Source organism: Brachyhypopomus gauderio, chromosome 6, assembly GCF_052324685.1.
Source record: "Brachyhypopomus gauderio isolate BG-103 chromosome 6, BGAUD_0.2, whole genome shotgun sequence".
Classification (NCBI taxonomy): Eukaryota; Metazoa; Chordata; class Actinopteri; order Gymnotiformes; family Hypopomidae; genus Brachyhypopomus; species Brachyhypopomus gauderio.
The window spans coordinates 11,019,670-11,033,389 of record NC_135216.1 but is presented as its reverse complement, the minus strand read 5'-3'; the positions used below and the strand labels follow the sequence as shown (position 1 = coordinate 11,033,389).

Genomic DNA, 13,720 nt, shown 5'->3' with positions numbered 1-13,720 from the left:
TGAGACTAACAGCTGCTGAGTCGGAGGACTGACTGGAGTTAGCTGGGGCGAGTGGGAGAGCACGGCGGACCGGCGCTCAACATGGCCGCCGGGGTGACATGTTGAATGCAGATGCGAATGCTACTGGCTCTGGTTTTAGGAGTAGGGCCTGTAGAGTGAAATGGTCTGGCCCAACTCCCAAGTTCATATTTATATTCATGGGAAGGGTGTAAATAAGAAACAAAAGGCCTTACGGAAGGCCTGGAATAGCTACTGTAAGTAAACAGTGAAATGTGTACGTCGCGCTTTTTATTGGCACCCATTTCAAGTGAGCTATTTTACGTTCACCCCACGATGCTACTGTTTCTGTAGCTGTGCCTAGTTACAGTCCCCTTTTAATGTGCATGTAAGAACTCTGGCATGAACTTCATTTCTTATTTTGCATGGTTTCAGTTCCAGAGTCAGTTTTATATTTGTAATTGTACTTAGTCACAGCATGTGCTGACCCCAAGTGGATCACACTATGGAAAAACAACTGTAGCCATGCAGACTGGGGCTGAAATCATACAAGAACAATTCTTATGCTGTTTGCTTCTACTGTGACTACTGTGAGATCATCAACCATTTGTAGCTCACTCAGACTTAGAGGTGTTCCTCTATATCTGCTCTAAGTCCTGTTGTCTCACACGGAGAGTTCTTGCAGTATCAGCATTTCCACAATATATAAAAAATTAGAACCAAATTCACCAAATTGATTAAAAAAGAAAAATTAGAAGTGTGTGTGTGTGTGTGTGTGTGTGCATGTGCTTGTGTATGTGCGTGTACGTGTGTGTGTGTGTGCATGTGTGTGTGTATTATGTGCGTGTACGTGTGTGTGTGTGCGTGTGTATGTGTGTGTGTGTGTGTATGTATGTGTGTGTGTGTGTGTGTGCGTGCCTGTGGGCCAGATGTAGCTCTCTGAGAGTCGCTGGCTCTGTAGGCGGTGGGTGTTTCTGAACGTGTCGGCAGCCATATGGACAGAGGAGGTCTGGAAACATCCCATTACAAGTCGTACATCAGAGGCCTGACAGGCCCGCTCAGTCCTGTTTTCTTTTCAGTCAGGAGCACAGCTGCTCCAGGCCTCTGGACGCTGGCCGCCACCTTAACCCCTCACTGTCTACACACACACACACACACACACAGAGACAACACACACAAACGGACACACTCTTGTATATACTCACATTGACCTGCACCTACATGTAAGCTTTTCGTATATTGCCATGGACCTTTACATACACGCAGTCTCTCGTTGCCACAGGGTTTTGTGGGCAGCAGTGTTACCAAGTCTGCGGTCTTAAATCAGCACATAGCAAGCCTCCCAGTAAGCAGCATTTACATTCGCAGTTCAGCGAGGTAATCAGCTGAAGTGAGTGCACCGATTCCTCTATATCCCCTTAGCACTTCAACTCCGAGCCTTCCTCTTCTGCCTCATCTTCCTCGCCTCCTCTGCTCTCCTCTCCTATCCCCTCATCATCACAGTAGCCTTTGACAAGAAAGGTTTTTATTGCAAACCTGGGACACTTTCACACAACAGAGCCGTGTAAAAATGTATCACTCTGAAAGGTGTTTTCAGTCCTGCTTGCCACTTTTTTTTTTTATACAGGAAGAGCAAAAGTAGCTGATGAATTATGAACGTGGCCTAATGGTGAGAAGGAGAATGTGTGGGAACACTCCAGAGCTCAGCAACTGATCTGCACTACTGACTTGCTGCCTTCTGCAGACTAAAATCTCCAGCCATGCTCCAACCCGAGCAACCTCACAGCGCTTCTGGAAGCAAGAGCACCAGCAATCCCCTGAAGGTGATATTGTCAGCTCCTGGCCTCCTGTCTGCAGTGGGATACAGGGGAAAATTCAAACCAATGGCACGGAACATAAAAGAAGCTCAATTACTGCAAAGGTGAATGTGCTGGGTTGGGCTTATCCCACACAGGGGACCGCTCCAGTGTTCCAGTGAATGTGAGTTCATGAAAAAGAAACATTTCTGAATATTTCAGTTTTCCTAAACATAAAAAAAGATGAACACTCACATAGCTCATGTTTCAATTATGACTAAAACTAATATGATTTTGAGTTTTTGAGCAAGCTTTTAAATGCTTAAATGCAACACTGCTGGATTTTCCTGTACACACATATATAACAATTAAAGTTAAGTATTTAACAAACACACACACACACACACACACACACACACACACACACACACACACACACACACACGTAGGTCATGTATACATATATACCACAACTTAATTATTAAAGCATGTTTCCCCCACTAGTGATTTACTTTCTTCTTTTAAATGAAACACTTGCACAAACATGACGAGGTCGTTCTCCGTCGTTCTTCATTCATACATGGTGCGTGCAATCACTCTCTCGTCACTGTATCAAAGCCAGTGGCTTCAGATCGGATCTGAAACTAGATGATCAATGCGGTCTCCTTCATTGTTTTTCTTTCGTTTTAAGCTGATTTTGGAAACTCATACTGTCCACAGAATCCTGATCTGTTCACCACTGGAAAGGCACCGTGCAGTACCGGTTCTGTTAGGAAACTCCTCCGTAGCCTCACGCTGGAACGACGTGACAGAAGCACTAAGCCCACTGTCGCAAATTCAGGCTTGTTCATCTCGTTGGGTGAGAGAAGATTTTCACAAAAAATGCTCCCCCAATATAATATAACTTCTAGCTTCTGATTAGATTAGGTTATGTTAGACTTGCCTTTTCTGTCTGGAGTTTAGAGGTTAATGGAGCGACTACCCCGGGCTGGTGTCTCTCTGAGCCTGCGTGTGAGCTTGAGACTGACAGAGATTGGAGCGCACACCCATGAGAAAGGCCAGAGAAGAGAACTGCACTTCATCTGGGCCAATGAAGCATGACTTCACACGCAGGCAACCCTCCAGCTCAACGTTTAATGTTTTTCTATGTAGTTAGTTTGTTCCTGTATTACAGCCAATAGACCTGTGATCAATGCGAATAACTATGTTTATCTACGACCAAAATTGTGCTTCTAAGTCGGACAAAAAGCAGTGACAGTGTGAAAGTTACTGCACTAAATATATAGCATATGATTTATGGTTTAACTTTCACTGTAACTTAATATTCAGCACATCAGTTCAATTTTAGATTTCGCAGTGCAAAAATATACTGCTTTGATGACAGTTTATGGTAAACATGCACAGGAGCAAATCTTTTGGCACGTAAATGCGGTTGTTTACACGGGCTCACAGTGCCTCCTTGTGGTCATTTTTGGAAATGGAAAGCTATGTTGATTATTCACAAAAGAAAGAAGAAAATAATAAAGATACAGTTAAAGCCTTCCTAAACATTTTCATTCAAAAAATTAAGTTTACACGTGCTGTCAGGGCCACCTCAAATATGTTTTCACATTATGCAACTGTATATTTCTGTATGCTGAGACTATAACTTCCACTAGATGGCTGTATTGCATGGCAGTGCAACTGCATTCATACCCAAAGATTCATAATGGCCACAGGCAGGGCTAGGTAAGGTCCACATAAATCTATTCAGGGCATCACTAATCTGTTATGCTGAGGCAGATATAGCCTCTTAAGTGTGTCACCAGCTCTGCTGTTATCGTGACAGGAACAAAGAAGGCATTGTGATAGGCCACTTTCACTTTAAATCCAATTACTTATTTTCAGGAGAGAGTGAAAAGGCTCTTTGCCCTACGAATATTCAATGAAGAATGCATAATAATAAAAAAATAACCAGGTATTAGCATTGTACATATTTATTTAGTATGTGTCTGCATTCATTTAGTATTTGTATACCAATAGTGCTAAGTGCAGGCCTGGTACTAGTGCACATCTGCACACATGCATCCCTAAGGCAAAAAAATGCATCTCAGACTATTGAGGCATCTTCACTGCACATCGCCGCTGCTCTGGTGCCTCCCGGGCCCGTCCACGCACGGCTACTGTATGTGAACACACAGGACAGTGGCTCAGGCTGTGAGGCGAGAAGGGCCTTTGTGCGGCTAAAAGGAAGGGAGCCGTCTGGAGGTTTCAGCCTAGGGCCTTGGCAGTGGAACATGTGGAAGGCATCCAAGATGAGAGACCTGATCTCAGGACGTGCAGGTAACGAATACGTGGATGAGGAGGGAGACTGTGGCGCGTCGGTAAACTGCCCCGTCGTCCAGACCCGTGATCTGTTTTCATGTCGGCGATCCTAAGAAGACAAAGCTTAGTTTAATGCTAGGGAATATTCATTTATATATAGTTGGATGGTAGATTTCTACAGAAACAGAATTCATTAATTTAGTGAATGTGATGAATAATTGAAAAGGCATGGATTTGAAGTAATTTTGATTTAAAAGAAATGTCTTTCTCTAGCTGTCTCTGTTGGTTTTATATTTATTGATGAACGAGCAATGATTCATATCACTGGCAGATTAGAAACTTTGATAATACATTAATTATGTGTATTTTGCAGCTATCTTATGTGGAGTCACGTATCTTCTCCTCTCTCCAGTGTGTGTCTCTGAACACCGATTTATTTAAAGCTTCTATGGGCAATCACAGCAGGGAATCAGATAAGAAGGGGCTGGGGTGACCACCTGGACCAGGAGGAAAGTGAACCAAGAGGGAAAGGCAGAGAGGTTTGTCTTAACATCAGGAGTCAGAGGTGAATGATCTGAGCTGACCACAGATCTAGGAGAACGAAAAGATGGCCAGGTGCCATATTAAGGTTCCTGTAGATTCTGGTCTGGAGACACAAACTAGTAAAAAAAACAAACGTGGTATATACAAAGCATGAATGTTTAATGTAAGAGAGTAAACTTAGCACTTTTGTACAACCAGGTGGTTACAATGCAAACATTTCCTAAAACAAAGTTAAACGATGAATTATGGTTGAGTGATGACTTCTCAAATAAATTTGCTTCTCCTGAAGCGCAAGTTTGTTGGACAAATGCTTTGGCTTCAGAGAAGCGACTGCGATCCATGGCACTGATAAAAGTAAGATGTGTGATGAAAGTGAGGGAGATTCTGCGAAATGTCTAGAACAGCTGAAACAGTGGCTGAAAGCAGAGCTCAAACTGTAGTCCCTTCAGACCAGAGAGTGCTTAAGGTGTACCTTAGAAAAGAAGAGGAGCACTACACAGGAATGCTATTCATTTTGCATGCCTAAATTTTCAGTAGGGAGAAAGTAAAGAACAGAAATGGCTTTGATGTCTCTTGCAACATGGGATTTGCAAGAGAACTTGGCAGATACATCTCTGTATTCTACAAGAAATAGTCTGGGAACGTTTCACAAGAACGCAAAAGTGCAGAGAGAGAGAGAGAGCGAGAGAGAGAGAGCAAGAGAAAGAGTGAGAGACAAAGCAAGAGAAAGGTGAGACACTTTGAAATATGATTAAGTGAGGTTTGGAAGTGGAAGTGAATAAGACAGGGTATTAAGAGGAAAACTAATTCAGAGATTTCTAGATCCTCATGTGGGATTTCTAGATCCTCGTATGTGCCTTTGGGGGTTCCCACGACACGACGTTGCGTAGTGTAGCGACCACAGTGCCCTCCTTCCTGATCCTGTTTGTAGAGCTCAGTGTGTGGAGAGCTGGCAGACAGGCGTGTCCCTGGTGGATCTCCACGGCTCGTCTCCTGCTCTGCATGCTCCAACACGCTTCCAGATGCCTTCCCAAGCTCGGGTGAGAGTATGCTTTCGTGTCCTCTACTGCTGTTTTAACTTCATTTGTAAGCTCTAGAATATTGCTCTTTAACACATGCACTACCATGAAACATGGTAGCATGATTGAAGTATGCGCACTGCTGAGTGAACATTAGTGCAGCAGCAGAGTGAGCATCAACACAGCAGCAGAGTAACAGTGTGACCAGAGTGAGCATTAGTGGAGCAGCAGAGTGAACAGCAGCATATCAGCATAATAGCAGAGAAACCAGTAGAATGAGCATCAGCGCAGCAGCAGAGTGAACTGCAGAGTGAACTGCAGAGTGAGCAGCTCCATCCTGCTGGGTTTGCATGTGTGTCCATCCAGGTGATCACACCCAGATCACAGGAGTGCTTACAGACTCTCTCTCTCACGAATACACACACACACACACACACACACACACACACACACACACACACACACACACACACACACACAGTGTGATACCAAGCAATGAAGATTACTAAACCATTTGATTCATGGTCAGATAAGTGTACTACCCAGGCTTGTTGCTGGAGTTCACTAGCCCAGGTGTTGAAAACACATTCAAAGCGGTCTGACCTCACAGCAGTAAACATGCCAGCAACCCACTGGCCCAGCAAAATAGTTAAGGGTTCTATAACCTTAAAGCTTCAAATTATATTTTACTGTAGTAAAATGTCACTGTAGTATGACTGCTACCCAAGCGTCTAATATGTGGTATATAAATCTACTGTTATTACCCACCCTCCAAGTGCTTGCAAGCTGTGATGCCCTACTGCTGAAAAAATAAATATACAAATATACTGGCTACATTTCTGGCGACAATTCTCTGTTCCACACTAGTGTTTTGTTGTGGTACTGAGGTATGCAGCAGGTGTGTGATGGGGGGATTACGGGGATGAGTGCGGAAGCGTATTCGGTTACACGGAGTCCTGAGGAAAAGCAGACAGCTAAGGTGGCTGCAGTATGGCCACAGAGTACCATCACTGGAACTCAACTCACGCTCAGCCACATTAACACACAGCCACGTTAACGCACAACCACGTTAGCGTTCTGTCACATTAGCGCTCAGTCATGTTTGCGCTCAGTCGCGTGCTCTGATGCCACTTTAGTCCACTCCCGTTGTTTTTAGTGATGAGGCAAGTTTGTCCATGTCACAGGCCTCGGGCTGCTTCCAAACACTGTATGTCTCTGTCAAGTTTTCTCCCAGCAATGCCGTTGATGAACCCTACGCAGGCTGTGTTTGCTAAGACACAAATGTGCTATAGGCTGGCGCACTGGTCTTATGTCATGGGAGGAAAGACCTCCCAAAATGTCACAGGTCATAGGTCACAGCCTCATAGGTCACAGCATCTGTACACTTCTCAGCTCTGGCTGAAGATCAAAACAGCTTCTATCACCCTTTGGATTTACAACATTCAAATATAATTTTGCAGTATTTCTGCATGTGATTTTGACATTGGTATTACCACATCCTTACAGCATAAATCTCCATCGATTTAAGCCTGAAATTACAGCCATGTGGAAGCAGGGAAATACATTTTGCACATTACACATTAGATACGCTTGTCTGATTGACATCTCATGCCTTGGCTGAGAAAGCCAACAGGTGCTGATCTGCAACACACACCTGCTTTGATGCTAACATGTGTGTCAATATGAACGCCAAGGATGCGAGTGAGACAGCGTGAGAAAGAGAGAGACTTAAGAGAAAGGAAAGCAGTTGCATAACGTGTTGGAAAACAGCCAAGGGCCAGAGGTGCTGTAAGAGAGTCAGTTCTGCACCCTGACTCTGTGTGTGTGTGTGTGTGTGTGTGTGTGTGTGTGTGTGTGTGTGTGTGTGTGTGTGTGTGTGTGTGTGTGTGTGTGTGTGTAGGTGTGTGTGAGAGAGAGTGGCAGAGACAAACAGTGGGGGGGGGGGGACACATTTCACACATGCCCATGCTTATGTGAAGAAGGAGAAGGAGATAAGTGGCGAATATTGAGAGCAACACAGAACCTCATAAAAGGCCTTCTCACCCGTCTCCTCTGTTCACCTCTGAGGAGCACTACGAGTCTCATAGAAACCACCTTTACTCGGTTAACCCCTGGATAACAGAGCAAAGGACTCAAATGCAGCACGAGTTCAATTTGAACCAGCATGATTTATTAGTACCTCGTCTTCCTTACGTCCCCTCAAGACGTATCGTGATGCCCCAGCAAACAAAGAGCTACTTCATTTATTTAGCATGAACCTTGTCCACAAAGTCCCAGTGAAGAGCGAGAGTGAGACAGAGCTACGGACGCTTCCGCCCCGTCCTGCGTGCAGAACCAGGCCCTCCCCGTGCTGGACTTAAATTTTATCTCCACCCCAAGCATTGCGTGCCAACACCAACCAGACCCAGCGCACGGAGGAGTGAAATTAAACGACGTATTCTCCTCCACCTCTGCTTTGTGCACACAGTGTGCCTGTCCTTTTCCGTGGTGACCGCATGCAGTATTAATCTGGGCGCCTATCGGGGTTTCTTCTGACCCGTCTCCCGCCTAAGGGGAGTGAGTTAAGACTCTGGGCCACATTGCAAACGATATGGAGTGGTAGCCAGCTTGGATAGTCCTGCACACAGGCTCTCAGGGCTAGCGAGGGGATATGGACCTGTGGTCTGGAATGTGTTTACCTGCAGTTTTGTCAAGTGATTCCCCAGCACACGCACCCATGCCTGCCGTGCCCTCTAGCTCTCTGCTGCGGTGTTGGCCTGTGCACGCTGCCTGGGTGCTTCGCTCCTGGTTTTAGGTCAGAGTCGATAACATTCGACTTACTCTATGGATGTCATCTGATAAGTGAAACTTATGATGAATGCACCTTTCAGTGAGGTTATCTAGAGATAAATCAGTATTGGTCAACTAATGTCTAAATGATCCAAGTGACCTTGTACTATATTGTGTGCATATAGTAAATTCCGCATTTTAATCTGAAACACACATTTTTTATGTGTTTAAAATGGGCAGAAGAGGTAAATGTAGGATTGGTGAAGGTTATTAAAATAGAGATAGTTATGACAGATCTAGGTTACTGCTACAGAAATTTTCCTACTAATTCCCTCTCACCACATTTCTCATATGGGGGAGAAGGCTGCTGGAACTATAACATGGCCGACTGTCATGTGACACTAAGCTAGCCACAGCTAACCAAAAACATGCAGTTTCTCAAGAAAGTCCCCACTAACATTTTTAATGCCAAGTTTGAGGCTATTAGTTGACCATGATGAGATTAAGGAGGATTAAGGCTGTTGAGTCCTGTAACTGAGAGGCTATTTTGTGGACACATATTTTGCCTGGTTGCAGTTAAACCTTCAATGACAACTGACTTAAATTGTTTAAAACATTTTAAAGGTAATGAAGGGACCTCAGAAGAGTGATATAAATCACACACTTGAGACCTTGTACTCTTCTTTCATTTGGCTGCCCTCTAAAGAACTATGCTTGGCTCAACAGGTCTTTAAGTGCAGCTTACATCACTGTGAATTAATCACGTCACAAACTTCTGCTGCACGTTGACCTCCTGCCAGACACCAGGGCCTCGAACTGCAGGCCGTCACTAAAGCCTCAATACTGAAACCACAGACACATGGCTGGCAGGGCTGAGAGCAGTTAAACTGTACTGCATCGAGCATAGCCTGTTGAGCGGGGTTGGGGGGGGGGGGGGGGGTCACACTCTTGGCTGCTCCTCTAGACATCAGACAGCCTCAAGTGAACTCCCACCTCATGCTGATCACAGTGGCCTTTGACCCTTATACACATGGACTCTGCAGGAGGTCGTGGCATGGTGGGGCTCATTTGCACCATTCAAGTTTAGGCAGGAGTGGAGCCCATGTTCCGCCTACTCTCCAGCTACAAGGTGTTCCTCTCCATTAAAAAAGGGAAAATACCATCCCTCACTCTCTGCTTTTTAGCAGATTGTTGATGTATGGGAACTATTCTAGAACAAAAAAAAACAATGGCGCAAATGTTCATAGGGGGAAAAGCAAATAAAGATTTCACTGTATTAGTACTTTGCTCAGCCATACATAATTATATTTAACAAAGACTTTGTTTTAGTTGACTCCAAACACATCGATGCACATATAAACTTAGCAGTGTTGTTTTGTTCCATCAATGGCTTGTTTAACTGTGGTAATTATCTCACGTAGTGTTCCCTTTTAGTACCCAAACCATTCCAAAACAGATTGAATGTAGAGAAAACATCCTTAATCCCTGTGAGGTTTAACAGTTTGTTGCTGGCTGCAACATCTCAAGGTGCTCTCGCAACATGTGAGAATTTCAGCTTGAGTGCTAAATGAAAAGGGAACTTGAAATGCGTTTCCAAGGACAAGACATGCCGTTTACAGCCCGGGATCAGACAATGCCTCCAGCCCAAACTGAAGCAGTTCAACATCACAAGGAGAGGATTTCCCTTTGATCTAACATACAGTATGCTATTGGTTGCTGTACGTCCTACTGGTCTAATGTATTGGTCTCAGAGGTTAGCGAGTTTCTCTCCATCTGCCTCTTTCTGTATTTTTTGTTTCCCATGTTTATTCCCTATGAACACAGGCAGATGCTATAAATGGTGACAGGTCTTTTTTGTATTTAAAAGGAAGGAACACTCACTTCTGTGAAAAAAAACAATATATATATCAGTGGAAAATATGTAAAAAAAATAAAATAAAATAAAAAAGTAAAATCCCTGTTGTGTTGTGAGTCCTATTGCAGCCCAGAAAGCACAGGTTATCAAGCTAAAGGTTTTCAAAAGGCCCTGAATAAGATACCTGGAGAATGTCAGGGTATGACAGGCAAGGACAGGATAACTTCAGAATACTATTTCCTGCACCAAAAAGCCCTCTGCCTCCTTCAGCCTCTCCTGATATAATCTGAGTTCCTCACTGCCTGGATTAACTCGCATCACAGCTCATTTCAAGGACAAACTACAGGGTAAAGTCATGTCTGCTAAGAAAGTCCTCAGCTCTGCTCCATGGATAATCCGTACAAGTCCCGGGTAAATAACCATCTAAGCAAGATGACCGCCGAGTCTCTCTCCCTAGGCAGCCTTCCCTGTGGGAAACACTTTCATTCCATAATAACCGTAAATCACAGATCACATGAACAGGCTCTTTCCCATGCCGTGGTAAAACCACCTGTAACTCCCGGTTCATCCCCCTTCCTATGACCCCACCACAAGTAATAAACCAAACTCCTCCCACCATCTTTTTGCAGTTTTCCGTGTGATCTGCAGACAAATGCTAATAAGTAGAAACCTTTAACTATAAACCTGCGCTGCAGAGTGCACATCAAACTGCACTTAGCTTTCTGCACTCTATGTTTATATCTTGCATAACGGATGCACAGTGGTATAGTCCCTAAAGAATGGTATGGCCGTGCTGTGCTCTATGGCGGGCTGCATCATATTTCATACAAATGTAAAGTACAAGAGAATAAAAGGGTTGCTGATTCTGATAAGTGGATGCTTCTGTGATGATGTCACCAGGACCCAAGCTGATGATTGGTCTAAACGCTGCACAAGAATACAAACAGAAGCCTTGAACTGCTCTGCTACATGCAGGCAATAGTGTTTCCATGACAACTGAGTAGAACCATAGAGAGAAGAGCTGGTCCTTTCACTGGTCATCTGTTGTAACTGTATCACACATGCACACACATACACACACACACACACATGCACACACACACACACACACATGCACACACACACACACACACGTACACACACACACACACACACGTACACACACACACACACACACACGCACGCACATGCACACACACACACATGCACCCACACACACACATGCACACATGCACGCACGCACACACACGCGCGCACACATGCACACACACACAGACACAGACACACACACACACACACACACACACACACATGCATGCACACACGCACGCATGTGCACACGCACACACATACACACACACACACACACACACACACAAAGTCATCATTGGGCCAAGGCCCTGCTTGCAGCCTCTCAAATCAGCTTATCGGGGCAGTACAGCAGAGGGCTTGAGGAGGGTGTGGGGGAGGCACAATCAGAGGAAGCATGGTGGTGTACTGATTATCTCCCTCACTCTCTGTGTGTGGCGGCAGGCTGCTCAGAGTGCAGAGAGAGAGGGGACAGGCAGGAGCTCATTACTGCACCCAGCAGTCAGAAGAGTCTCTGCCTCTCCATCACCTAATCTACTCTCCCTGTTTCTGGAAGCGCATTAAAGGAACCGTTTGCAGACTGACTTTGGTCATAAGCTTTTTTTTTCTTTTTTTTGATGAGCAGGTTCTGTCTTTTGGTATATTGTGGATGCAGAGGATGTTAAGGGGAGGTAAAGGTCACCCATCGATTATTCTACCTTTGATCTCATGCGTGGGCTATCAACATTATCTCTATATACAGTACATGTCCATCATGCCTAGACCTTGCGGATATATGTACGTATATGTACATAAGAACTATTGTAATTTCTTCTGTGTTGTTTACTCTCTATAATCGTCTGTTCTGCTCAGCATAAAGAGAAAAAAATAACTTTTGCACTTGCAATTGTCTACTAGCTTGACTGTTTTCCCTACACAGATTTGACCTACTTCCAATGCTACTGCCCACACATCTCAGAGAGGAAGATAAGGAGAAAGAAGGATGGAAAGAGAGAGCATGAGAGAGAGAGAGAGAAAGATAGAGAGAGAGAGAGAGAGAGAGAGAGAGAGAGAGAGAGATGGAATGGTTTGGTTTTTTACCCTTCAGCTGTCTCTCAGCAGGAGTTGTAGAGTGAAGGATTCTGGGATTCTTGGACCCTCCGCCTCATCTCCTTCACCCTATTTTCTTTATTAAAATGCCAAATTTAAAAATGAGATGAAAGGATATATTAAATATAAATTTGCATTTACTGAAGACAATAACATCAACAGCACCTGTTGCCCAATTTGGCATATTGCCACATAGTGGGTTACATCACTCTTATTTTAGACATAATTTCTTGACCTACCTGGACGATTTGATGTATTTTGATTAGGCGAGTGCAATTACAAGCTGTTACAACCAGTTCAACCAGTATGAGTGATGTTAGGAGAAGGAGAGTGATGTATAAAGACAGCAGTATACAGCATACAGTCCACGAGATGAGATCATAGCTAGTTCATCGTTAGACAGACAACCTTCGAGTTTATTTACATTCACAGCTGTAAACGTCATATCGTCCCAGTCTCTTAGGACAAGCTCTTTTTCACCCACACAGTTTCACTTTTGCTTTGACAGAAGTAGAGCTTTCCTGAAGCCACTTCGCTAAGCACACACGTCTCAGGGAGCAGCGATGCCCCCGTGATCCACATGCTGTTTGATTTCAAGTGCCTTCTGAATCTCTCTGAATCCTTTTCACTTTCAAAGATCCATCGTAGACATGAGATAAAAGTCATGAAAGACATGTTTAAGGGAAAAGACACAGAAAAAGCATCCTGATTTAAACACAACACCTTCAGTTTAGAGGTTCTAATTTGATGTAATGTGTGTGTATTTAATGGATGTAATTGTCACCTGCATCTACACATACTGTGCAGTAATCACATGGCGTTAGTCTAAAAAACCTTGTTCTGCTCGGGCGGAATGTGAACGGGTTCATATCAAGTGTGGTCATTTATGGCCTGGGTCGCAGGCCACGCGTTGCTATTTGCAGCACTGCGTGTGTGGCATGTCTGTGAGGGGTCTGGACAAGGAGTGGAGTGTCTCGCTAGTGTTTGCAAACTGCTCAGTGGCACACAGCTGATGGTGAAACACAGTCATGCATGACCTGGCTGTCTCTACATTAACAAAGCTAGAGCCTGACCTCATACATAATGTCGGCATGTCAAGGAGATTTCTGCCTGTCTACTGACAAGTAATGCTTTGACATCTCCACTCCTCTGCAAACACACACTCATGCACACCTACCCACTCAGTTACAAACACACACACACACTCACAAACACACACACACTCAGTTAAAACACACACACACACACACACACACACA

General features: G+C 44.4%; 1 long non-coding RNA gene across 1 annotated transcript; it reads right to left on the bottom strand.

The window, feature by feature from the left end:
- Positions 1-3,901: 3,901 nt before the first annotated feature.
- LOC143516218 (uncharacterized) lies at positions 3,902-13,026 on the bottom strand. The gene is made up of 3 exons (XR_013131609.1): positions 12,701-13,026; positions 12,453-12,537; positions 3,902-4,206 (listed from the first exon to the last, which is right to left on the bottom strand). It is a non-coding gene; the product is annotated as an uncharacterized LOC143516218 (long non-coding RNA).
- Positions 13,027-13,720: the final 694 nt, after the last annotated feature.